The sequence below is a fragment of the Anomaloglossus baeobatrachus genome, chromosome 11 (assembly GCF_048569485.1).
Source record: "Anomaloglossus baeobatrachus isolate aAnoBae1 chromosome 11, aAnoBae1.hap1, whole genome shotgun sequence".
Taxonomy (NCBI): Eukaryota; Metazoa; Chordata; class Amphibia; order Anura; family Aromobatidae; genus Anomaloglossus; species Anomaloglossus baeobatrachus.
In genome coordinates, this window is record NC_134363.1 from 41463199 (window position 1) to 41488348 (window position 25150).

At 48.4% G+C, this 25150-nt stretch overlaps 1 protein-coding gene across 1 annotated transcript in view; it reads left to right on the forward strand.

The window, feature by feature from the left end:
- Window positions 1-3481: 3481 nt before the first annotated feature.
- Window positions 3482-25150, forward strand: part of PRRG2 (proline rich and Gla domain 2) — a 54271-nt gene continuing 32602 nt past the window's right edge. The window contains exon 1 of the mRNA XM_075329402.1: window positions 3482-3824. The gene's annotated coding sequence lies outside the window, so the exon portion shown is untranslated. The remainder of the gene's footprint in view (window positions 3825-25150) is intronic.

A 25150-nucleotide genomic window follows, 5' to 3' on the forward strand; every position in this document is an offset into this window, starting at 1 on the left:
GATCTGCCCGGCCGAGGGCTGCTCAAAGTATTGCAGTGCGCATGCGCAGGCACTCTGACCTTTTCACGCACCTGCGCATTTCAGTACTTTGCAATGCCCTCAGCTGGGCAGATCAGAGGTGCACAATGGAGGCCTCTGTGTGGATGACGTTGGACAGGAGCAAAGAAGGAAAACGATGATCTCAAGAAGTGAGGAGACGCCGGACCGAGAACTAGTGACACCCATAGGACCGTCCCCAAGGTGTTTTTTTACGTTATACAGAGCGGCCTGTGCTCTTATATACAGTATTCTGGAATGCGGTATATAAGGGCTCACTGGTGGTGGCCGCAGCTCATAAGGGAAATCCCTGGTGACAGGTTCCCTAAGCCTGTTCCATAGACCTGAGCACCATCTACTTTTGAGTGCAGCCTGGGAGTTTTTTTTTTCTTGTAGATACAATAAGTGGCATTACAAAATCAAAATATTACAAATACAAAATTGAATTGTAAAGTGCCACGGAATATAATGGTGCTAGATAAATAAAAAATATTAGAATTGTAAAAAAAAAAAAAAAAAGCTCCTTTTTGGAGGAGATTTTTTTCCCCTCTTTTAATCTGAGCGAGAAAATAAAATGCTCCTTTTTGGAGCAATTTTTGGAGATTTTCTATCCCCTTTTAATTCGAGTTGATTCCATTTGGATCCAGTTCAAATAGAATTATACAAAAAAAGCTCCCTTTTTGGAGCAGTTTTTGGAAGATTTTTTTCCCCACTCAATCTAAGCAAGAAAAAAAAAACAACAAAAAACACACATCTTTTTTGGAGCAATTTTTTGAGACTTTTATCCTTTTTAAGATGAGCGGATTCCATTTGGATCTACTTCAAATAGAATTATACAAAAAAAAACGCTTCTTTTTTGGAGCAATTTTTGGAAGACATTTTTCCCCTCTCTTAATCTGAGCTGAAAAAAAAAGCACCTTTTTTGGAGCAATTTTTGGAGACTTTTATCCTCTTAATTTGAGCAGATTGCATCTGGATCCACTTCTGGGGGTTGAAATATTTTGCAGGACAAAAAAAAATGCTTATATGAAAAGCAAAGTGGATTTTAATAGAAGTAAATAAAATAAGTATAAAAAAAAATATAAATAAAATATTTTTAAAAAGAGGATTTTGGAAGCATCTGCTGGAAAAAAAAGTATAAATATTAAAAAATAAAATATAAATAACATCTTTTTAAAAGGAGGATTTTGGAAACAGATCTGCTCCTAAATAATATAAATAAATATAAAAGAATAAAATAAAATATTGAAATATTTTTAAAACAGGATTTTGAAAACAGATCTGCTCCAAAAAAATAAATAAAAAAACAATAAAATACAATATAAATAAAATATATTTGTTTTTGGAAACAGATCTGCTCCAAAAAAATATAAACATGAAAAAAAAAAAATATAAATAAAATCTTTTTAAAAAGGAGGATTTTGGAAACAGATGTGCTCCAAAAAAATATAAATATATATAAAAAAATCCTTTTAAAAAGGATTATTTTTGAAACATCTGCTCAAAAAAACCCCAAAACTTCAAAAAGGCAAATAGATCATTTTCACCTAAAACAAAGGAGGATTAAAATGTCTAAAAAGGAATAATCCTGAGATCTGAGTGTTTGTAGGATAATTAGGAAGAATTTGCAAAAATAAATAAAATTAAGGCTGGAATTGTGTGCATATCCTCTGTGCACACTCCTGGTCTGATGTGCGTGTCCTCTGTGCGTGTCCTCTGTGCACACTCCTGGTCTGATGTGCGTGTCCTCTGTGCACACTCCTGGTCTGATGTGCGTGTCCTCTGTGCACACTCCTGGTCTGATGTGCGTGTCCTCTGTGCACACTCCTGGTCTGATGTGCGTGTCCTCTGTGCACACTCCTGGTCTGATGTGCGTGTCCTCTGTGCACACTCCTGGTCTGATGTGCGTGTCCTCTGTGCACACTCCTGGTCTGATGTGCGTGTCCTCTGTGCACACTCCTGGTCTGATGTGCGTGTCCTCTGTGCACACTCCTGGTCTGATGTGCGTGTCCTCTGTGCACACTCCTGGTCTGATGTGCGTGTCCTCTGTGCACACTCCTGGTCTGATGTGCGTGTCCTCTGTGCACACTCCTGGTCTGATCTGCGTGTCCTCTGTGCACACTCCTGGTCTGATGTGCGTGTCCTCTGTGCACACTCCTGGTCTGATGTGCGTGTCCTCTGTGCACACTCCTGGTCTGATCTGCATGTCCTCTGTGCACACTCCTGGTCTGATTCGCGTGTCCTCCGTGCACACTCCTGGTCTGATGTGCGTGTCCTCTGTGCACACTCCTGGTCTGATGTGCGTGTCCTCTGTGCACACTCCTGGTCTGATGTGCGTGTCCTCTGTGCACACTCCTGGTCTGATGTGCGTGTCCTCTGTGCACACTCCTGGTCTGATGTGCGTGTCCTCTGTGCACACTCCTGGTCTGATGTGCGTGTCCTCTGTGCACACTCCTGGTCTGATCTGCGTGTCCTCTGTGCACACTCCTGGTCTGATCCGCGTGTCCTCTGTGCACACCCCTGGTCTGATGTGCGTGTCCTCTGTGCACACTCCTGGTCTGATCTGCATGTCCTCTGTGCACACTCCTGGTCTGATCCGCGTGTCCTCCGTGCACACTCCTGGTCTGATCTGCATGTCCTCTGTGCACACTCCTGGTCTGATCTGCGTGTCCTCCGTGCACACCCCTGGTCTGATCTGCGTGTCCTCTGTGCACACTCCTGGTCTGATCTGCGTGTCCTCTGTGCACACTCCTGGTCTGATCTGCATGTCCTCTGTGCACACTCCTGGTCTGATCTGCGTGTCCTCCGTGCACACCCCTGGTCTGATCTGCGTGTCCTCCGTGCACACCCCTGGTCTGATCTGCGTGTCCTCCGTGCACACCCCTGGTCTGATCTGCGTGTCCTCCGTGCACACCCCTGGTCTGATCTGCGTGTCCTCCGTGCACACTCCTGGTCTGATCTGCGTGTCCTCTGTGCACACTCCTGGTCTGATCTGCGTGTCCTCTGTGCACACTCCTGGTCTGATCTGCGTGTCCTCTGTGCACACTCCTGGTCTGATCTGCGTGTCCTCTGTGCACACTCCTGGTCTGATCCGCGTGTCCTCTGTGCACACCCCTGGTCTGATCTGCGTGTCCTCTGTGCACACTCCTGGTCTGATCTGCGTGTCCTCTGTGCACACTCCACCACTAGCAAATTAGGGAGTGAATTTGCAGGGAGCTTACGTTGGATTGCTCTTGATTAAATCAGGCATTTGGATGTGCAGCTTTCACATGTAGTCATGAAGGAATGCAAGGCTTCACATACACCTGCCTCCAGCCCTTTGTACAGCATTCTACCTGCTCCTCAGCTGTCCATGTGACCTGCACTATACACCACCTCCTCCTCCAATTCCTCCTCCTCCTCTAGATACCTGAGGCTGAAAGCCAAACCTCATATTAGTAGTAGGGGCTGTACTGGCACAGGAAAGGACAGGGGGAGGGAGAGCTTACAGGAAAAGGAGGAACATTGTGATTCAGCACTGGAAAGTGGACCCCCTGCCTCTGGAGCCTGCTCTGCTGCAGATTTGGTTCCTACCAAAAAAACTGTTTGGCAGCTGGAAGATCAAGTGCAAAAGGTTTCCATTGGACATGTTAAGGGTTATTGATTTCCATTCCTTTATTTTTCTTTTTCTTTAAAAGCTGCAGTTTTTTTTCTCCCATTTTGGAACACCGCAATTAATTTGTTGTTATTGATTAGTTGCACTCCAGCTGTTTTTAGTTCCAGGGTGTGAATCATTAAAGCTACAAGTGGTAAGTGCAAAACATTATATAACTAAATGTATCTATATTGTGGATCAGATTTGGTTTAGTGCATTATATTGTTATTGTTACATGTGACTTGTTCACAGCTCAGAAAGTGACACATTTTATTTTTGCCGTTAAGCACCACATCACATCTACCCACCCTGTGTATTAGGATTACTTCTAGAACCTTTAATCCTGTAATTGTAATAATCCGAGGAATTTTATAAGTACACGGCTGTTTGATGTCAGCTCATAAAAATGCTGTTTTGTCATTTTTTTGCTTGCATGTATGATTGTGTAACCAACAAGATATATATATATATATGTGTGTGTGTGTGTATACAAACACACACCAAAAAGGACCCTTGTGCAAGGAGACCATATGGGCTCTTTTCAGCCCAAGAGCTCGTAAGAATGCTATTTTGTCATTTTTATTTTTTTTTCTTTGCATGTATGTTTTAGCAACCAACAAATTCGTTTGTATGTGTGTTTGTATATATAATATATATAATCTATATCCACACAGACAGAAAAGGGTCCCTGTGCAAGGCCACTATATGGTCCCTTTTCAGCCCAAGAGCTCATAAAAAAAAAAAAATCTCTTTCCTTTGCTTGTGTGTGTGTATGTATGTATGTATGTATGTATGTGTATATATATATATATATATATATATATATATATATATATATAATATATATACACACATACACACACACACACACGCAGACTGAGAAGGGCTCCTATGCAAGGACACTATATGGGCTCCTTTCAGCCCAAAAGCTCATAAAAATGCTGTTTTGTCATTTTTTATTTTTGCATGCATGTACAGCATGTTTTCATAACAAGCAAGTTTGTGTGTGTGTGTGTGTGTGTGTGTGTGTGTGTGTATATATATATATCTATCTATCTATCTCTCTCTCTATATCACGCACAACTTTGGTGAACACAGACCGAAAAGGCCCCATGTGCAAGGACACTATATGGGCCCTTTTCAGCTCAAGAGCTCATAAAAATGCATTTTTTTTTTCTTTTTGCTTGCATGTATGTTTTTATAACAAACAAGTTTGTATGTATGTGCGTATAATATATCATGAGCAACACTGGTGGACACAAATAGAAAAGGGTCCCTGTGTAAGGACACTATATGGGCCCTTTTCAGCCCAAGAGCTCATAAAAATGCTGTTTTGTCTTATTTTTCTGCATGCATGTTTTTATAACAAGTTTGTGTGTGTGTGTACAATATATATATATATATATTTTATATAATAACACACACACACACAGCACTGGCGTGCAGATACACTCTATGGGCCCCTGTGTAAGGACACTATATGGGCACTTTTCAGCCAAGTACTCATCAAAATGTACAGTTCTACCTGCTATGGAGGTAAAATGTGCCCCCTTCCTCTTGGGCTGCACCATTGCTAATACTTTTACATTTATAGAAGAGTTTTAAGGCAAAAAGTTGCATTTTTCAATTATTTTCATGCTGGAATTTATAGTTCTACAATACTAGAGACTCCACATGTAGGTAGTGGATGTCTCCCCTGCTGCTTTCCACCACTTTCACAGCTTGGAGACCTGCTTCCATTTTGACCTGTGGAATCTAAAGGGGTGGCTCTGTGTGACGTGACGCCTCTGGATATCCCCAGTGAAGTGATCTAGCGGTGTCACCTATCACTTGGCAGCCATCTGATCGTATCTAGATACAGCCAAGAACCTAATTTGCTCTATTTCCTTGTGTGCACATTTTTCATGAAGTCCTGTCTCCTATCCACCCCCCCAAAAAAATGTATGGAATTTTGTGAGACCTTACTGTTTGTCAAAAATGGAGAATTCTAGTAAGTATCCACACGGGGAAAAATACAACCAGATATTTGTTGTATTGTGTGACAAGTACTGATGAGCGAGTGCTACCATGCTTGGGTGCTCGAAAGAGTAGGTCGGACACTCAGAAGGGCTCAACTCGAGTACCGAGCATAATGTAATGGGGAACTCAAGCATTTTTCCAGAAGTTCTTCTGGAAAAATGCTCCTGTTTCCCATTGACTCCCATTATACTATAGGTTTACGTTGGTCCAAGTGTGATGTTTTGTCGGATTGCACTTGGACACAAAATATGGCAGTGTGAGCGAGCCCTAACAGCTAATTCAGACGTCCGTGTGTGGAAATGGAACGAGATGCCCAGATTCGCCTCGGGTCTCTTAACCTAAACCCAAAAGCCTCATTGGTATATACGTGGTTGTCAAATTCAGGTCAGATAACCCGCTGCTGGTCTACATCCTTGGTCTGTACTTGGATGGTGACACACGGACATCTTGAATTCAGCCTTAGACAACCCTTTTAAGAATTACTATTGACTCCCTAAGGGGAAATGTTTTCCCCTTAGACCCTACTATAGCTTCTCATACAGCCAGATCAGATCTCATACTTTGCACTGATGAGGGGCAATCACCCCGAAACACAATGTCTGCAAATTGAGGTTCTGATCTGGCATAAATCCTAAAGCCGGCCTTACATGCTACGATTTATCTGATATGTCAGCGGGGGTCACTGTTTCCGTGACGCACATCCAGCATCGTTAGCGACGTCGTTGCGTGTGACACCTACGTGCAACTCCGAACGATCGCAAATAGGTTGAAAATCGTTGATCGCTAACACGTCGTTCATTTTCAAAATATTATTCGTCGTTTGGATTGCAGCAGACATATTGGTACGTTTGACACCCTGCAAACGACGAACAACATCCACACGACCGCCTTGGTCAAACAATATATCGCTGAACGATTTTGCGTCGCTTGTGCGATCATTACGTGTGACCGCTAATAAACGACCTATGTGCGATCTCAGCAAATTGTAACTACGATCTGGGCGTGTCACGTCACTCATTATTATTATTATTATTGTTTATTTATAGAGCACCATTGATTCCATGGTGCTGTACATGAGGGGGTTACATACAGAATACATATACAAATTACAATAGACAGACTAGCACAGAGGGAAGAGGGCCCTGCCCTTGCGGGCTTACATCCTAAGGCTATGTGCCCACGCTGCGGATTTTGCGCGGATTTTGCCGCAGATTTGCCGCGGATTTCCCGAAAATCTGCGGCAGTGACACTTCCAAGCCATTTCAATGGCATTTTGGAAATGCTGTGCCCATGCTGCGGATTTTTCCGCTGCGGATTTGCCGCGGATTTTGATCCGGAAAAATCTGCAGCATGTCAATTGTTTGGTGCAGATTTGGTGCGGATTTTTGGTTTTGAATGGGGAAAAAAAAAAAAAAAAAAAATCCGCGGCAAATCCGCGGGTGCGGATTTGCCGCGAAAGTCGCGGATTTTCAGGCAGAAAAATCCGCAGGTACATTCTACCGTGGACACATAGCCTAAAGGATTTTGGGGAGGAGACAGTAGGTGGGGTGTAGGTTGGGCGGCAGCTCCGCACGGTGGTTGGGCGGCAGCTCCGCACGGTGGTTGGGCGGCAGCTCCGCACGGTGGTGGGGCGGCAGCTCCGCACGGTGAGATGGTTACATAAATCGTAGCGTGTAAAGCGGCCTTAAGTCTCGTTGGAGAGCCACTTTTGACTTTTAGGATTGCTACTTCCAATAGTGGGCACTAGATTTCATCTCCTTCCTCCCTGAAGAGACAATTTGCATATTGAGTCCCTAGTGTCTAGTAAAACTGAAACCCTTAAGGCCCCCATACACATTGGCCCACCATCTGACGTGTATGGGGTCGCTATTCTCTCGTCCAAAATGTTGACAGGAACGAGAAGGACGTGACCGTTAGAGTTTAAACGCTTTCGGAGGTGTCTGAGTGGTTTTCACCCCTTTCTGTGTTGAAAACTCTTGGATGAACGGAGCATTTATTTTTACGGTTATCGTCCAGTGGGGAGCCATCTTGTAAATGGCCATCTCCATGTCTGGTCCATGTGTAATTGGAAATTGTTGGCAGAACTTGAAGATTTTTGCCATGGATTCACCATTGAATACATTTCCTACCATGGCTTTCACCCACCATCGGTCAATCCAAAAATTTGCTTGTTGGATTGTACTGTGATAAAAAGTGTTGGTGGAGATCATCCATTATGACAAAAACGCATAGGAACATATTTTGTTTTGCAAATTAAGCCATCATATTTGATCATCTGACATCTACGAAGTCTCCGATAAAAGGAGATGTGCAGTAGATGAGAACATATCTTCTTAGGCTTTGTGCATGGCTGTATGGTGGCATTCGGAGATGTTGGTTTACCACACACTTTCAGGTGATATCTAATTCTGCCCTAGAAATAGAAGCTGTAGTGTAGTAGGTCATGTCGGATTTGTTCAGAATCCATCAGAGAATAAGATCAGTATCCCTTTAAATGAAATCTAAGACCCTACGGACCTCTGTGTGTGCCATGTACCAGTTCTCTATAGATCATCTAAGGTACAATTAGACCTTACGGACCTCTGTGTGCCATATACCGGTTCAGTACAGATCATCTAAGGTGCAAAAAGACCCTACTAACCTCTGTGTGTGGGGCGCCCCTGAGGCTTCAGTCGCCACAGGGTAGTGCATCTCACTTAAGGTGCAGTACTCATCCCGATTAAGGAAGAGGTTAATTGCTGGTGTTCACCACATTCACAAACCACACACAGTCAGGTGCTTCCCACTGGGATTGGCCTAGGGTAGACAGGGGGGTGGCCATCACGAGGCATGGGGATTTCCCGATCACTAGGACAACCACCTGGGGGGCGGGCACCAAGTGGGGAAAAGGAAGGAGCATCTTCACACTTAGTTAACCCCGGGCACAGCTTGGGGTAAGGAGCACAGTCAAGACCTCGGTCCAGGCATCATCTCACACTTCTGGAGCATTGATAGACCCACGGCTTGGAGCAGGCAGCTCAGCCCGGGATCTACACAGCTAAAGGAGATTTCAGGTCTGCGGAGAGTGCAGGAAACACCTGCAGCCAGTTCCACATTCCATCCACGGGATTGGAGGGACCCCAACCAGAAAGGACACACAGTGGGAACATTGGCGGTGACCTACGAATTATCCAGGAACGGCTGGGGCCCATCACGGCAGAGACCGGCACTCCAAGGGTGACAATCGGACTGTGAGTAAAAGACCTTGAACCGCAACCACTGTGTCAGCCCCTGATTGCCGGTGCCGCCGCCCCACTTCGGCACCAACAGTCACTACCGCCCCCTTCATCCTCCCTGGGGCCTGGCTCTAACTGTGGGGAGCCGAACCATCCAAGCTGCGACACCATGTGCCCCAGAGGACAGGACCCACAGCGGCGGCTTAATCCCTGGACGCACACCCCAGGTGGCGTCACGAGACAACTTCTCCCAACATCCTCAACCCCTTCATCCTCCTCATCCCAACATCCTTCATCCCCTCGTGGTCACCTCGGGGTCACGAAACCGGGCAGGGCCACCTGTGACATCCCTGACCCTCACTGGCCTGGTGATGAGTATTACCAAGACCCCGTGGGGTGCTTCATGGGCCATATACCAGTTCTGTACAGATAATCTAATGTACAATAAGACCCTACGGACCTCTGGGTGCCATATACCGGTTCTGTATAGGTCATCTAGGGTACAGTAAGACCCTATGGACCTCTGTGTGTGTCATACACCGGTTCTGTACCGATCTAAGGTACAATAAGACTCTACGGATCTCTGTGTGCCATATGCCAGTTCTGTACTGATCATCTAAGGTAGAATTAGACCCTACGGCCCTCTGTGTACCATATAGCGGCTCCATACAAATCGTATATGTATTATGAGGACTTGGTTCCAGAAACTATGAACCAGATGGAGTAATTTTTTTTGGGCCGTAGTATTGGAAACCATTTATTGTCATTGTTCCGAAGGGGAATCCATAGAATTAAAATACACGGATGCCGGGGTATAGACCGTCAGATCTATAGACTATAACTGGATCATTTCCAAGAAAGAGATTAGTTTACCGCATTGTGCGATTGTTTGCATTGGGTTAATAAATACTGTAGTTGGCTTGTTTTGTTTTTTTTCTCATAAGGAAGTAGCCGGACTCCAGGTGCTTTCACTTTTTCTTTAATCCTTTTACCCATCTGTCCTCTACTTCTTAACTTCTTACTAGATAGTAGTAGGATTATGGTCATATGCAGGGGCGAAACGATTGCGACCGGACCCGGGAGGGTTAGGGGCACGGCGCCCGCCCTGCAGAGAAGCAGCCGGCTCCTTTCAGTGAGAGATGACCCGAGATATGTGACAGTCTTCACATATATTTTTTTGTTTGCTTAGCACTGGAAAAGTTTTTATATAGCATAAAGTCACCAATCCAAACTCTGGGCCGGCATACAGAAGCCCTATGGGTCCAACATGCTATCACATATCGGACTATGACCCCCTTATGTCTGCAGGAATGAGGTGAGGCTGAGTTCACATGTCCTGTAATCATCTGCTAGAAGGGGTACCTGCGCTGGAACCCCAATGTTGGGACCCTGCTCTCACTGCCTGAAGTGGTGCCTGCGCCATGCCATTAATATGCATGACGTATGTTTATAGAATGGGACGATTATCTCACACCTAGGGCCAGCTTTTTTGCTCACACAGTTGTTACTTTTGAGACCTTCAGGAAAAAAGGTTATCCAAAGTAAGCTTTTGAAGTGTTCTCCCCTATCCACGATTGCTGGGAGGGTTTTGGGACTTGTTCGTAACCGCTGACACATGCGCTCCACCACCCCACTTCTTGTCTTTGGCATGTTTGGAGATAGATGGCCACTTCCATGAATGGCGGTGTGAATGTCACGCTGTCGGACACATAACGATCACGCTCGTAAGTTGGGAGTAAGTTTTGACCATACTCTCCAACCTTTATGCCTTTTGTGGATAGAACACATACATGGACCTATAACCTAGGACTCTTCACAAGACTTGAGTTTTTGGAGGACCGAGAGATCTGACCAAGCCACAGGTCACATTCGCCCATTCAATAGGATAGGACGTGTTTCATCTTATTGGACACATCAGTCCACCACACTGATAAAAAAAAAAACTAAAAACCTTATCCTTCATGACCCAAAAATAAATTCAGCCTGAATGTCCCCAAAAAATGGTTGCCCCATAACCTTTTTCTGCCCAGTTTTTTAACCTCTCCTCCACATCTTTTCCGATTATGGCGGTGTAACCATTTTTCCAGGAAGCTTAAGAAAAGTTCGGTGTGTGCCCAAAAATTTCTCCGAGTCTTCTCTTTCTGGGAGTCTATTGTGCGTTTCGGGAAAGTTGTCAACTATGTGTCTTTAATTTGAAAGTCTCTATTATAAGATGGCATCGTGTGGCATGATGTAGTCACTACCACCTTTGTGTGTTGGTAATTAATCCTTGTTGCCCAGAAGCTAGGGCGTGATCCAGAAAACCATTTCTTTCCAGCGTTCTCAACCGGCGGCCTGGCCTCCCTCCTCCTCCCCTCTTCCATAAAGCTCCATGTTTTGAAACGTGTTATCAGTTATTTATTTGGCCGCTCGTTCTTACAGCTGGATGCGTGGTAAATTGCATCGTCAGCTCCTGTCACTTCGCATTTCATTACATAAAACTAGGGTGAGAAATGAAAGCAGACCGCTCCTTGATTAGGGTTTCGAAATAGTGCAACTCAATAATGACAGGTAAATAGAGAGATGTCGTTGTATACTCCGCGTTCTATTTCCATTCATATTCAATTGGTGTTTACTTTGTGCCAGGGATTTTTCGGATAATTTTGCATATATATTTATCTTGCTGTATATACTTGAGTATAAGCCGACCTGAATATAAGCCAAGGCACTTAATTTTGCCACGAAAAAACTGGGAAAACTTATTGACTCACGTATAAGCTTAGGATTATAAGGCGCAACCCAAATTTAGAGAGGGAAAATTGGGAAAAAAAATTAATGTTAAAATGGGGGTCCGTCTTATAATCCTAGTGTGTCTTATATTAACTTAAAAGGGTGGCGTTGGTGGTAGAGCGGCTTAGGAGGCTTAGTTGGCGATGCTGCGGGCTCGGATGTCGGGGGTGTCCACGGCTCAAGAGGATTACAGGACGGAAGGTCGGCAAAACTTCAGACTCTGGTGTAGCGGCTCAGGAGGGTCAGCGATACTGCGGGCTCGGGGGTGTCGCGGCTCAGGAGGGTCAGCGATACTGCGGGCTCAGGGGTGTCGCGGCTCAGGAGGGTCAGCGATACTGCGGGCTCGGGGGTGTCGCGGCTCAGGAGAGTCAGCGATACTACGGGCTCGGGGGTGTTGTGGCTCAGGAGAGTCAGCGATACTGCGGGATCGGGGGTGTCTCCACTCAGGAGGGTCAGCTATACTGCGGGATCGGGGGTGTTGTCACTCAGGAGGGTCAGTGATACTTTGGGCTTAGGGGTGTCGCAGCTCAGGAGGGTCAGCAATACTGGAGGCTCAGGGGCGTCACGGCATGTGACATTGAGCCTGCCGGCAGGCTGCTCTCTCCATTGAGCCGACCAGTAGTTGACACAATAGAGTTCAAGAAAATGGCTGCCGAAACGGCGCATGCGCAGATTGATATCTCGGAGAGTAGAGATCTCAATCTCTGCACACACTCCTTCCTCATCCGTTTTCTTGAAGTCTATAGTGTCAACCATCAGCGGGCTCAGTGAAGCCCGCAGCCCACAGACAGGCTTAATAGCGACCCCGGCCTGCCGGCACGCTGCGACACTCCTGAGCCCCCAGTCCAATATTGACGACTCTCTTGAGCCGCGATACCGACGCTACACCCCCGAGCCACAGTATGGCCGACCCTCTTGAACCGCGACACTGCCGCAACACCCCCGAGCCACAGTATCGCGTACCCGCTGTCCTTTGATCCCTCCTTGCCGACCTTCTAAGGTTTATCCCGATTAAAAGACACAACCCCATTTTCTTCCCAGTTTTGGTGGAAACAAAGTGCATTTTATAATCCAGAAGTGGGACCCTCACTTGAGTATAGGCCGAGACGGATATTTTCAGCATAAAAAAAAGTGCTGAAACAGTTAGCTCATAAACAAGTATATACGGTATTTCTAATCATAAGAAGTCGTGCCACCTTCCAGTTTAGTTTTTCATGCCTTAAAGGAATGGCCATGATTGATTTTATTTTTTTGTTATAGGCTTGCAGACATGCAAATTAACAACCACAACAATAGTCAACTTCCCCAGGTCCAGAATTGCTCTTCATTCTTTGTTGACAGGTTACAGCCGGTGCTGTCACCGCTGCAGATTTTCCAATAAGACAAAAAGTATCAGAGCTGCGCTGCTCCTGTGTGCCCATCACACAACCAGGTCAGATTTTTTTAGAAAACAAAGCTTTGGCACATGGAGAGGTAGAACATTTAGTGATTAGGCACCAACCTCGATGTGATTGGCATGTCAAAAGGCTTGAAAATATGAAAACATATCCACCTAAAGGGGGGACCCTGCATGAAAAAAATATTTTAGATATTGAAAACTTTTTAAAAGAGGAAAACTTGCATTCCTTGCTCATAGTTTTTGAAATCTTCCATTGTTCTCTTTTTTTACATCTAGCATTTTGATATTTTGCCGGGTGACTGAGCGTCTGGTATCTGACCAAAAGAATTTGCCTTTTCCATCGGAGGCTAACTTGGGGACAGTTTACTCAGGGCACTATTTGTGGCTACAAACCATACGTGGTACGTTTCATCAGATTCCCTCAAATTTAGGTAAATTTAGAAGTTCAAAAACTTGTTGACCGGTGTAAGGAAATGGGGATCGAAGGCCTTTAATAGAATTATTACAACCACTATGTTATTTGGGAACACAGGGGTCAGTTGTTCCGAAGAAAGGATCTGTTCTGGACAACGTGGTCTTATGTGACCCAAATTATGGCTTCCTTCTGAATTTCTACTGTAGATGTGGTTGAATATTGTGACTTACCGGCCTATAAAATTTATTGCCAAGGTTTGGGACAACCTCCGGTGAAATTTTACACAGGGCCTCTGTATGACATTTATCCGGTGTAAATGACAGCAATCTATACATATTCCGGGATTGTGACCTCCTCTATTCATACAGCGCGGTTGTGTGGTTTTTATAGCCTTAGCTCTGTTATGTTCTCATATTTGTGGTAATCGGGAAACCACATGACACAACAGCTCGTTGTGTATTTTTACAAGATTTATTGTCAATAAGAAGAAACTCAAAAGGCAAAAACTGATCCCGCGTGAGGCCTGAAGGCGCCAAGTATGACACAAGGGGGAAAGAATTGTCAAAAATCCATAACACTTAACACCCCCCCACCTCCGACGCCCTTAACTTAGTTGTGGTTGTTTTTTGGGCACGTTGGGTCTTCGGTGATTTTCTCCCTGTTAAAGCTGTGACCATTCCCCTCCAAAAGATAGCACTGAGAAGGATTTACTTGGGCGCTATTTTGGGTAGGAAACTGTAGTTCTCTATCATACAAGTAGGATGTTGTGTCATGAAGGAGATCTAGAAATGGGATAGTAGGCAGATGGTGTTTGCACACTGTATGGCGCATATTTAGGGGGTGATTCTGCTGGTACTTAACCTGAGTAGCCATGAACCACTCCAGTCATATTATCTTGACCATATTTCTTGCCCGCATGCTGTCCGTTCTGGAAACTAAAAGCACACAGACCCAGAGAATTTAAAGCGATCCTCCTAGTTACGAGTACTGAGCACCCGAGCATGGTAGTGCTCGCTCATCACTAGTTACTAGTACTGAGCACCCGAGCATGGTAGTGCTCATGACGCGCCCCACGGGGCCTTCAGGGGAGGGCTACCCGTCACCGGGCTGGTTCGGGATGTCACCGCAGATTGGCTCTGTTCCGTGACCCCGTCTGTGTCAGTTAAAGATGAGGATGGGGATGATGGGATTTGTCTTCGTGACGTCACCTTGGTATGCGGCCAGTTTTAGCCGCCACTGCAGGGACTCTTCTCTGGGACAGATGATAGGCTCGGATGGAACAGCTCTCCACAGGCAGAGCTCAGGCCCCAGGGAGGATGTTGGGAGTAGTAGTCTCCTATGGCGCAGGGGTGTGATGGTGAGGGCACCGGTAATGATGGGACGACACAGAGGGTGCAGTTCAAGTTCTTTTTACTCACTGAAGTCACTCTGCCCTTGGTGTGCCACGTCCCGCTGTGATGGGCTTCAGCCGACCCCGGATAGTTCGGAGGTCAAGGCCGGTGTTTCCTTCTGTACGTCGCCTTTCATCGGTTTCCCTCCACCCCAGCTCCTGGGCCGTGGAACGGGTCCCGGGTGCCTGCTGCACTCCCCGCGAACACTAGGATCCCCCTCCTTCCTAAGAATCGGGGTCAAGCCTCCAGCTCCAGACCACGGGCCCCTTGCTATCCTTGTCCTTGCTTCCTTGCTTGTCCGTTCCTGAGTCCGTCCTTGTGCTTCCTGCGCCTGGCGCTAACTCCCTAATTTGTAACATGGCTCCTAACGTCCTCAGTCAGTGCCCTGCCCCCGGGTTGCTGAACTAATGGGCAAGAGGTCCCATTCCTCCTGATGGGACTGATCTAGGGTAGGTGTCCAGGTAGCCAGAGGATGAGATCCATGTTATGTGTTGAGTAAATGTATTGGTGACCTTCTCCGTATCCGAGTTGAATACTGCACCTCGGGTGAGGTTCAGTACCCTGTGGCACCTAAAGCCTCAGGGCGCCACACTCACTCATCACTAGTTACGGGTACTGAGCACCCGAGCATGGTAATGCTTGCTCATCACTAGTTACGAGTATCGAACACTCGAGCATGGTAGTGCTTGTTTAACCTACTCGTCACCGGGCTGTCGTTTGTCATTGTCACGGGCGGCGCAGCCCGACTCAGTTGCCCTAAGGCGTACAGAAAATGGCAGGGTAAAGATGATGGAGGTAGTGAGGTAAATGTCATGACGCTACCTGTGGTATGCGGACATGTAATCGGCCGCCGCTGCTGTTGCTGTCCTTCGAGGCGGATGGTAGTAGCAGCTAGGGATGCTATCGCTCCCCACAGGTGGAGCAGGCCCCAGGGAGGATGATGAGGGGGAGCAGTAATGGCGGGCGCCGAATCGGCGTTGTCGATAAACGAGAGACAGTCTATGGATGCGGTTCCAGGTTGTTTACTCACTTTTAGTGCTGTGCCGCTCACCCAGGTAATACCAGTCACTTGCTGTGATGGGCTCCGTCGAACCCGAATCCTTTTAGAGATCAGTCCGGTGTGGTGTTCGGTGGGTTCCCGCCTTGTAACGCCTGTGCTGTGGATCCCCTGGCTTGAAGCTACGAGGGGACCCTGGGATTCATGAGTTGGGCTCTTGTCCCTGTATGCAGGTGCTGCAGGTCCCCTGTGGGGTCTGAAGTAATCCAAGGCCCCGGATCCTATATGGCACTGTGCTCCAGGGCAGTTTGTTGTCAGGGAAGCTTGAAACTTTCCCCGTCCAGGCAGATTCTGGAAAACCAATATGGAGTGTGATCTTCCCTAGGGTCCTGCCGCGCCCTGTGTGTTGTCGGTTCCAAGAGAAGTAGAGCTCCCTCTCCCCATGGCAATTGTGTGAACTTCTTCTTCCCCCGGACCACGTGTAAGATGCGACTTCTCCGTTGCTCTCCTGCTGGAGAACTCTCTAACTGTTGTGTTTGCTCCTGACTTCCCCTGCTAGCTGCTCGTCCTCCCCTCTAAGGTCCTCAGCTAGTTGGACTGGGGCCCCTGTATGAGGGCATCCTGTAAATGCCACTCTGTGGCCAACCCCTTTTATTACCCTGGGGACAGGCGCAACCTGGTGTGTATTTGAGTGTGTAATGCGGTGAAACCGGAACTGACCTCTTCAGGATCCGGGTTTAGCATTACACCCAAAATTGAATGCAATACTCTGTCGCGACTGAAGCCTCAGGGGCGCCACACTCGCTCATCACTAGTTACGAGGATTGAGCACCCGAGCATGGTAGTGCCCGCTCATCACTAGTTACTAGTACACAGCACCCGAGCATGGTAGTGCCCGCTCATCACTAGCTACGAGTACCGAGCACCTGAGCATGGTAGTGCCCACTCATCTATATATATAATTGCCTTATTCTGTCTGTCTGTCTGTCTGTCTGTCTGTCTGTCTGTCTGTCATGCTCCGAAATTGTGTCCTTACGGTGACACAAAGCTGATTGGCCGCTGGGCTCGCCATGGCCCCGCCCCCCCACACGGATTGGCCTCTCTCCCTGGCTCTCTGCAGGCCCCGCCCCCCTCACGCAATGCACGCTCGCTCTGGCCCAACTGACACGGAGCCGCGACTCACAGGTGAGTACACACACGCATCAGATCACACTCACTCTCAAACACACCTCCCACATCACAACATGCTGGGATATCACTTGCTTCTACACCGGCTCCGTCAGGATCCCGGCAGCGCCAGACATAACCTTGCGATGCTGGGATCTTGACGGAGGCCGTGAAAGCTGGTAACCATTATAAACATCGGGTAACTAAGGTCCCTTAGTTACCCGATGTGTATCATAGTTACCAGTGTACACCGGCTCACACTCACACACACATCACACACACATCACATCGCATCCACACATCAAGGTCCTGCAGCGGCGGAAAATACAGACACATAACAGCACACACATACACACAAATCAGATCACACTCACACACACCTCACACATCACATCGCATCCACATACTCACAACATCCTGGGATATCGCTTGCTTCTCGGCGGCGGTACTGTGCTGTTAGCTTCCAGGACCTGCGGGAGGATCACATGGCCAGAAGCATGTGATACCTCCGGATGTTGTGAGTATAAGCGCGTATGTGCGATATCGTCAGTGTCTGTGTGTGTGTGAGTGGATGCGATCGGGTGTGTGTGAGTGGATGCGATCGGGTGTGTGTGAGTGGATGCGATCGGGTGTGTGTGAGTGGATGCGATCGGGTGTGTGAGTGTCGGCAGAGGAGCACGGCGTGCTGGAGGAGGCTGGGAGCAGAGAGGCTGATCATGGGGAAGGCTGGGAGGAGAGAGGCTGATGCTGGGGGAGGCTGGGAGGGGGAGGCTGGGACGAGGGAGGATGATGCTGGTGGAGGCTGATGCTTGGGGAGGCTGATGCTGGGGGAGGCTGGAAGGAGAGAGGCTAATGCTGGTGGAGGCTAATGCTGGTGGAGGCTGATGCTTGGGGAGGCTGATGCTGGGGGAGACTGGGAGGGGAAGGCTGATGCTGAGGGAGGCTGGGAGGAGAGAGGATGATCCTGGGGAAGGCTGGGAACGGGAGGCTGATGCTGAGGGAGGCTGGAAGGAGAGAGGCTGATGCTGGGGGAGGCTGGAAGGAGAGAGGCTGATGCTGGTGGAGGCTGATGCTTGGGGAGGCTGATGCTGGGGGAGACTGGGAGCGGAAGGCTGATGCTGAGGGAGGCTGGGAGGAAGGAGGCTGGGAGGAGAGAGGCTGATCCTGGGGAAGGCTGGGAAGGGGAGGCTGATGCTGGGGGAGGCTGGAAGGAGAGAGGCTGATGCATGGGGAGGCTGATGCTGGGGGAGACTGGGAGCGGAAGGCTGATGCTGAGGGAGGCTGGGAGGGGGAGGCTGGGAGGAAGGAGGCTGGGAGGAGAGAGGCTGATCCTGGGGAAGGCTGGGAACGGGAGGCTGATGCTGAGGGAAGCTGGAAGGAGAGAGGCTGATGCTGGGGGAGGCTGGAAGGAGAGAGGCTGAGGCTGGGAGGAGAGAGGCTGATGCTGGGGAAGGCTGATGCTGAGGGAGGCTGGGAGGGGAAAGCTGATGCTGGGGAAGGCTGGGAGGACGGAGGCTGGGAGGAGAGAGGCTGATCCTGGGGAAGGCTGGGAGAGGGAGGCTGATGCTGGAGGAGGCTGGAAGGAGAGAGGCTGATGCTGGCGGAGGCTGATGCTGGGGGAGGCTGGAAGGAGAGAGGCTGATGCTGGTGGAGGCTGATGCTTGGGGAGGCTGGGAGAGGGAGGCTGATGCTGAGGGAGGCTGGGAGAGGTAGGCTGAGAGAAGAGAGGCTGATACACACACACACACACACACACACACACACACACACACACACGCGCACTGCACAACACACCACACACACACACACACACTGGGAACCACAAACAACTGCCCTACACAGACACCCACACATACAGACAACGCTGCACACACACAACACCCAACACACAAACACCGCGGCACACACAAATATACGCACATACCGCACAACACACACATTGCACAAAACATACCTCCCCCCCAAAACACACCACACACACACAAACCGCGCAACACACACACACAACGCTACAGACACACAGCGCTCCACAAACAACGCAACACACGCAACACACATACAACACCGCTCTCACCCCCCGCCACACCCAGACAACACCCAGAACATGTACAGCGCCTACACAAACACTTGGTAACTACACACAACAACATCTCTATATATATAACAAAAATCATACATGAACTACACAATACGTAAATTCTAGAATACCCGATGCGTAGAATCGGGCCACCTTCTAGTCACTAATAAGAACCCCTCTGTAGTTGTGTGGAGTTTCTCTTATGACATCGAGCTATATACTTTTTTTTTTTTATTTTTTATAGCTAGACTCAAAGTGACACATTGATTTTATATGCAGTCACAAATTTATAGTATCTCAAAGCTTAAGAATGTCTCACATTTTTTAATCTTAATTCTGACTGTTCTTTTTAGTTATAACTTTTTGTTTAGTTCTATATTTTTTTTTTTTTTGTACATGACTATCATGGCAGCCATCTTAACAAGGAGAAATGCTTTACAGCATTTGGAGAGATACTTTAACAGCAGCCTCATGAACAATAGGAAACAAAAGTCCTAATATGTTCATTGATTTCTAAGGGTATGCTCACACTTGGTATATAAAAAAAAATTGGCCTAATTTTCATCCAGAAAAGTAAGATGGTTTTTATTTCACTTGTGCTGCCCGTAAAAAAAATACGATGCCACTAGGATGGTCTATTCGGCATTCGATATTTTTTTTCTTTCCACACCCATACACTTGCATTGGTGGATCTCATCCGATTCACATGACCATACGCTGCATGCTGCAATTTTTTTTTTTCTCAGTCCGAATACAGCGAACAAAAAAAAATGTACTGCCTCACTGAAAAACATATGGGGGGTTGAGGAAAATCCCCCTTTTTTTTTTTTTTTTTTTTTTTTTTTTTTTACCACCGCATTGCACTCGTCCAAGCTATACACTAGTGTGATCGAGACCTAAAGTAAAGTATTGTGGAAATGCCATGTGACCTGTGCAGAGAGGAGAAGGTGAACTGTGGATCCTGTATTATCTACTGGATTCTTACAGGTGTTGCCTGTACATATTAATTTTGTCTGCGGTGATCATGAGACGGCTGAAAAGTGAGCAATCACTTTTCAGTAGTTTCACAATCATCCCCCTAACCCCCCCCCTCCCCAAAAAATAAAATAAAATAACATCCAAAAGGTATAAAGTGAAGAGCTAATTCAATTTGGGTGTATGAAAATGTAATTTCTTCTATACAGTCCTGGCATTTGACATTCTGATTAGTGGTAGGCGAGAACTACCATGCGGGTGCTCGGTACTAGTAACAAGTAGTTGGACGCTCAGACGGGATCCACTTGAGTATGAGTATAATGGAAGTCAATGGGGGACTGAAGCATTTTTCCGGAAAAATGCTTGAGCTCCAAATTGACTTCCATTATACTCTGTACACGAGTTGATCCCATCCGAGCATTCAACTGCTTGTTACTAGTACCGAGCTCCCGAGCGCGGCGGGGCCCTCTCATGGTTCCCGAGCGCGGCAGGGCCCTCTCGTGGTTCCCGAGCGCGGCGGGGCCCTCTCGTGGTTCCCGAGCGCGGTGGGGCCCTCTCGTGGTTCCCGAGCGCGGCGGGGCCCTCTCGTGGTTCCCGAGCGCGGCGGGGCCCTCTCGTGGTTCCCGAGCGCGGCGGGGCCCTCTCGTGGTTCCCGAGCGCGGCGGGGCCCTCTCGTGGTTCCCGAGCGCGGCGGGGCCCTCTCGTGGTTCCCGAGCGCGGCGGGGCCCTCTCGTGGTTCCCGAGCGCGGCGGGGCCCTCTCGTGGTTCCCGAGCGCGGCGGGGCCCTCTCGTGGTTCCCGAGCGCGGCGGGGCCCTCTCGTGGTTCCCGAGCGCGGCGGGGCCCTCTCGTGGTTCCCGAGCGCGGCGGGGCCCTCTCGTGGTTCCCGAGCGCGGCGGGGCCCTCTCGTGGTTCCCGAGCGCGGCGGGGCCCTCTCGTGGTTCCCGAGCGCGAGATTACTTGCGCAGACACACATTTATCTTTTATTGAAGCACGGTGAGGATTTACCCCTGCTTTCTCTCCGCTGAGTAATGATATAATTATGATGGCATCTGTTTGAGGTTGACAGGCGAGGACTTAGGCGCCTCACGCCTCAGTTTAAGTGAGAGTCTACATTGCGACACCAACTTGCATGTCGTGTTATAGGCGACGGCCATGTCACACCCTCCTTCTCCTTTTCATTTCTTAATGAATGGAGCAAAATGCCTTCAGGCGACTACAGAAATGTAAACTGCTGTTAATATAATAAGTGCTGGTACAATGGTAATACCGGATAAGTGAAAGCGCTGCATATTTAATGAATCCAGGTACGCTGTGTAATATGGTCTGCGGATTACTGCATGTCAGAAAAATGCCAAGTCTACTAATTACTGGTATCCCTGCATACCTGCAGCCCTGTCTGATGGGTTAATCTGTAGGCTAGAACACGTCTCTGGTATTCATGTATGTGTATAATTGCAGTTAGGTCACGTAAATTGGTAATGTGACCACTGCAGCCAATCGTTGACCTCTGCAGACGCATGCTGTGAATGCAAGCTTCACTTTGGAGGACAGTGATTGGCTGCAGCAGTTACATGAATGATGTATGATGATGGAGCAGTGGGAGCCATGAGAAATTCAACAATTAGTATTGATTATTGCTCTTTAAATACAAGAAAAACCCTTTTAGAAATGCCCTATAGACATCATGGGGTGTTTTTGTTTTTTTTTTTTTATTGTAGGGGAGATGCCCCGATTCTTCTGAATCCGGCGTTATTTTTCTTTTGTTCCTGCGCCACTCCGTTCCTGAGATATGGTCACCTCTTTCCTGTATGTAAATCTAAATATTTTTAGCCAACTGGGCTCGGTCTTCAAGATGCTCACATAGAAGAGCTGATGATGACCACGCCCACTTGGCTAAACAGACTAAATTAATAGATTGGGAAGACAGGGCTACGGTATATCTAGGGAATGGAGGTGAGCAGGAATGAAAGAAAAACTACGCCGGATTCAGGAGAACAGTGGCTATAACACCAGGTAAAAAATCATTTAAAGAGGACCAGCCACCAGAATTTTCATATATAAAGTAAAGCCAGTGCTATACTGGCGCTATCATGCTGATTCTATACATACCTTTAGTTGTGAGATCAAATGTATCGTTTCTGAAATACAGGCAAGTAAAGTTTGGAAAATGCACTCTTATTTGATTGATAGGTGCAACGGAATATCTAATAGCTGGGTCGGGTTTTGCTAGTTATTCCTGCCCCTGTCTGTTGCCTAGCCTTCCTTCCCCTGTCTCTGTTATTACAGGGGGAGGAGGGAGGTAGGAAGGAAGGACAGGCAGGCAGACAGGGACAGGAATAACTAGCAAAATCCAGCCCACCTATGGATGGAGGACATTATACAGAGAAGGGGCCCAGGATGGAGGACATTATACAGAGAAGGGGCCCAGGATGGGGGGACATTATACAGAGAAGGGGCCCAGGATGGGGGGACATTATACAGAGAAGGAGTCCAGGATGGGGGGACATTATACAGAGAAGGGGCCCAGGATGGGGGGACATTATACAGAGAAGGGGCCCAGGATGGGGGGACATTATACCAGGAAAAGGGGCCCAGGATGGGGGGACATTATACTAGGAAAAGGGGCCCAGGATGGGGGACATTATACCAGGAAAAGGAAAATACCCACTCCCACCTATTACATATTCTGTAGCTGCTATCAATCAAATAACAGTGCATTTCACAAACGTTACTTGCCTATATTTCAGAAACGATACATCCGATCTGACAACTAAAGGTATGTATAGAATCAGCATGATAGCGCCAGGATAACACTGGCTTTACTTTATATAGGAAAATCCTGGTGGTTGGTCTGTGGCGCCCTGGACTAGCCAGGTCGTCACAGGTACTACAACACACACCCCCACCCTGAGACATGCACATCAGCCAGACACAAAATCCTTGTTGCCTCCCTCCAGGGGCTGATGTCCACACCAGGTGGGGTGGAGCCAGGTGGTTGGCCCCGCCCACCGAGGAGTGCACAGTCCTGGAGGCGGGAGAAGGAAGTCAGTTCAGAAGGGAGTTCAGTTAGTGAAGCAGTAGTGGAGGAGCAGACTGACCGTGTCCGGGTGTGTGGCCCGGGCACTAAGAGCAAGGTTGGCAGACGGTGGTGGCCGTCTACAGGAGAGGCAGATCAACGCGGAACCGTAAGACCGGGGACGGGCGGTGGCCTGCCGGTACCGAACCGGGGAGCAAAGTGAAGCCAGCACACACAGGCAGGGCCTACGGACCCTGACCAGGCTTGGAGTCTCCATTAGAGGTCAAATCCGTCAGTTACCGGAACCCCAGGGGTTTCCTAACAGCCAAGACCCGATTGAAGGCAACCGTCCAACCAACAGAAGGAAATACAGCTACCGCCACGGCTGGAGTTCCAAGGGCCAGAGCCTGCGGGCAAAAGAGCTCCTCCGGCACATATACACGCTGGGGAGCGGGTTACCGGTGGGAATCCATAGGGACCGAACATACCCAAAGGTGCAGGGAAAGGCAGCCACCACCAACCGTCCGGGAGAAGTCACAGCAGCCGGCTGCGGGACCCGTCCATCCAGCCGTTTGGTTTACCAGAGACTTTGCGTACCTTTGTGGCTGAGTGAGTACTACCGTGCCATCTGGCACCGCACTGCGCAATCCAAGCGACCCTGCACCCATCCAACCCTGCCTCCCCAACACCTCACCGGGCCCCAGGATCACCAACCCCTACCCACGGAGGGGGAAAACAACATCCCAGCTGCTCCCTGCCATCGCTCCCGGGATCCCCGTCACCAGCAGCGGTGGTGCCCAACCTCACCATAACCCGTGGGTGGTGTCACGGACCAAATCCCCAAACCAAACTACCCCCTTTCACTCACGGGCGAGGAGCGCCGCTCGAGTCCCCGGATCCGGCCCACCGCTCGAGCCACCGAGCAGCCATCGCAGCAGCGCCGGACCCAAGAGTTAGCGAGCTCAGCGGCGTCCTTCCCCGCCCGCGACAGGTCCTCTTTAAGGCAAGATGTTGTAGTGCTGTTGCTTTCTGTTTACAGTAAATGTACACTCCAATCATTAGTTTACCAATACTTTAATAGGGTTCTCTGGTTGTTTTTGCATTGAGACGTGATGATGAGGTTTCCTCTATAGGTGCCTGCTGTCATGGCGCTTACCCAATATCGTGCACCTGTCCTATGTAGTGAAATAGGACTCCTGAAAGAGATAATAGTTGAATGGAAACTTTGGCATCACTTGTCTGTAACACACAAACCTTCCTAGTTTCTCACTTTTACAGCTCCAAATACATAAAGAGAAAGCTGGGCTAGATAATCTGTGTGGGCAGCGCTGCCGACACCGGACAAAGCCTGACATTGTAACAAACATGCTTCTCCTCCGATAAGAACTGTTCTGCCATTGTATGGTGGTAACTTATTCTTCCCGACTGCTAACTCTGCCATTAAACATGTTGCGGGTCAGTTTATTCTCACATTTTACACCTCTCGACTTCAGAATGGGGCCATTATCCAGAGAAGGGGGCTCAGGATGGAGGCCATTATCCAGAGAAGGGGGCTCAGGATGGAGGCCATTATCCAGAGAAGGGGGCTCAGGATGGAGGCCATTATCCAGAGAAGGGGGCTCAGGATGGAGGCCATTATCCAGAGAAGGGGGCTCAGGATGGAGGCCATTATCCAGAGAAGGGGGCTCAGGATGGAGGCCATTAATCCAGAGAAGGGGCTCAGGATGGAGGCCATTAATCCAGAGAAGGGGCCCAGGATGGAGGCCATTAATCCAGAGAAGGGGCCCAGGATGGAGGCCATTAATCCAGAGAAGGGGCCCAGGATGGAGGCCATTAATCCAGAGAAGGGGCCCAGGATGGAGGCCATTAATCCAGAGAAGGGGCCCAGGATGGAGGCCATTAATCCAGAGAAGGGGCCCAGGATGGAGGCCATTAATCCAGAGAAGGGGCCCAGGATGGAGGCCATTAATCCAGAGAAGGGGCCCAGGATGGAGGCCATTAATCCCGAGAAGGGGCCCAGGATGGAGGCCATTAATCCC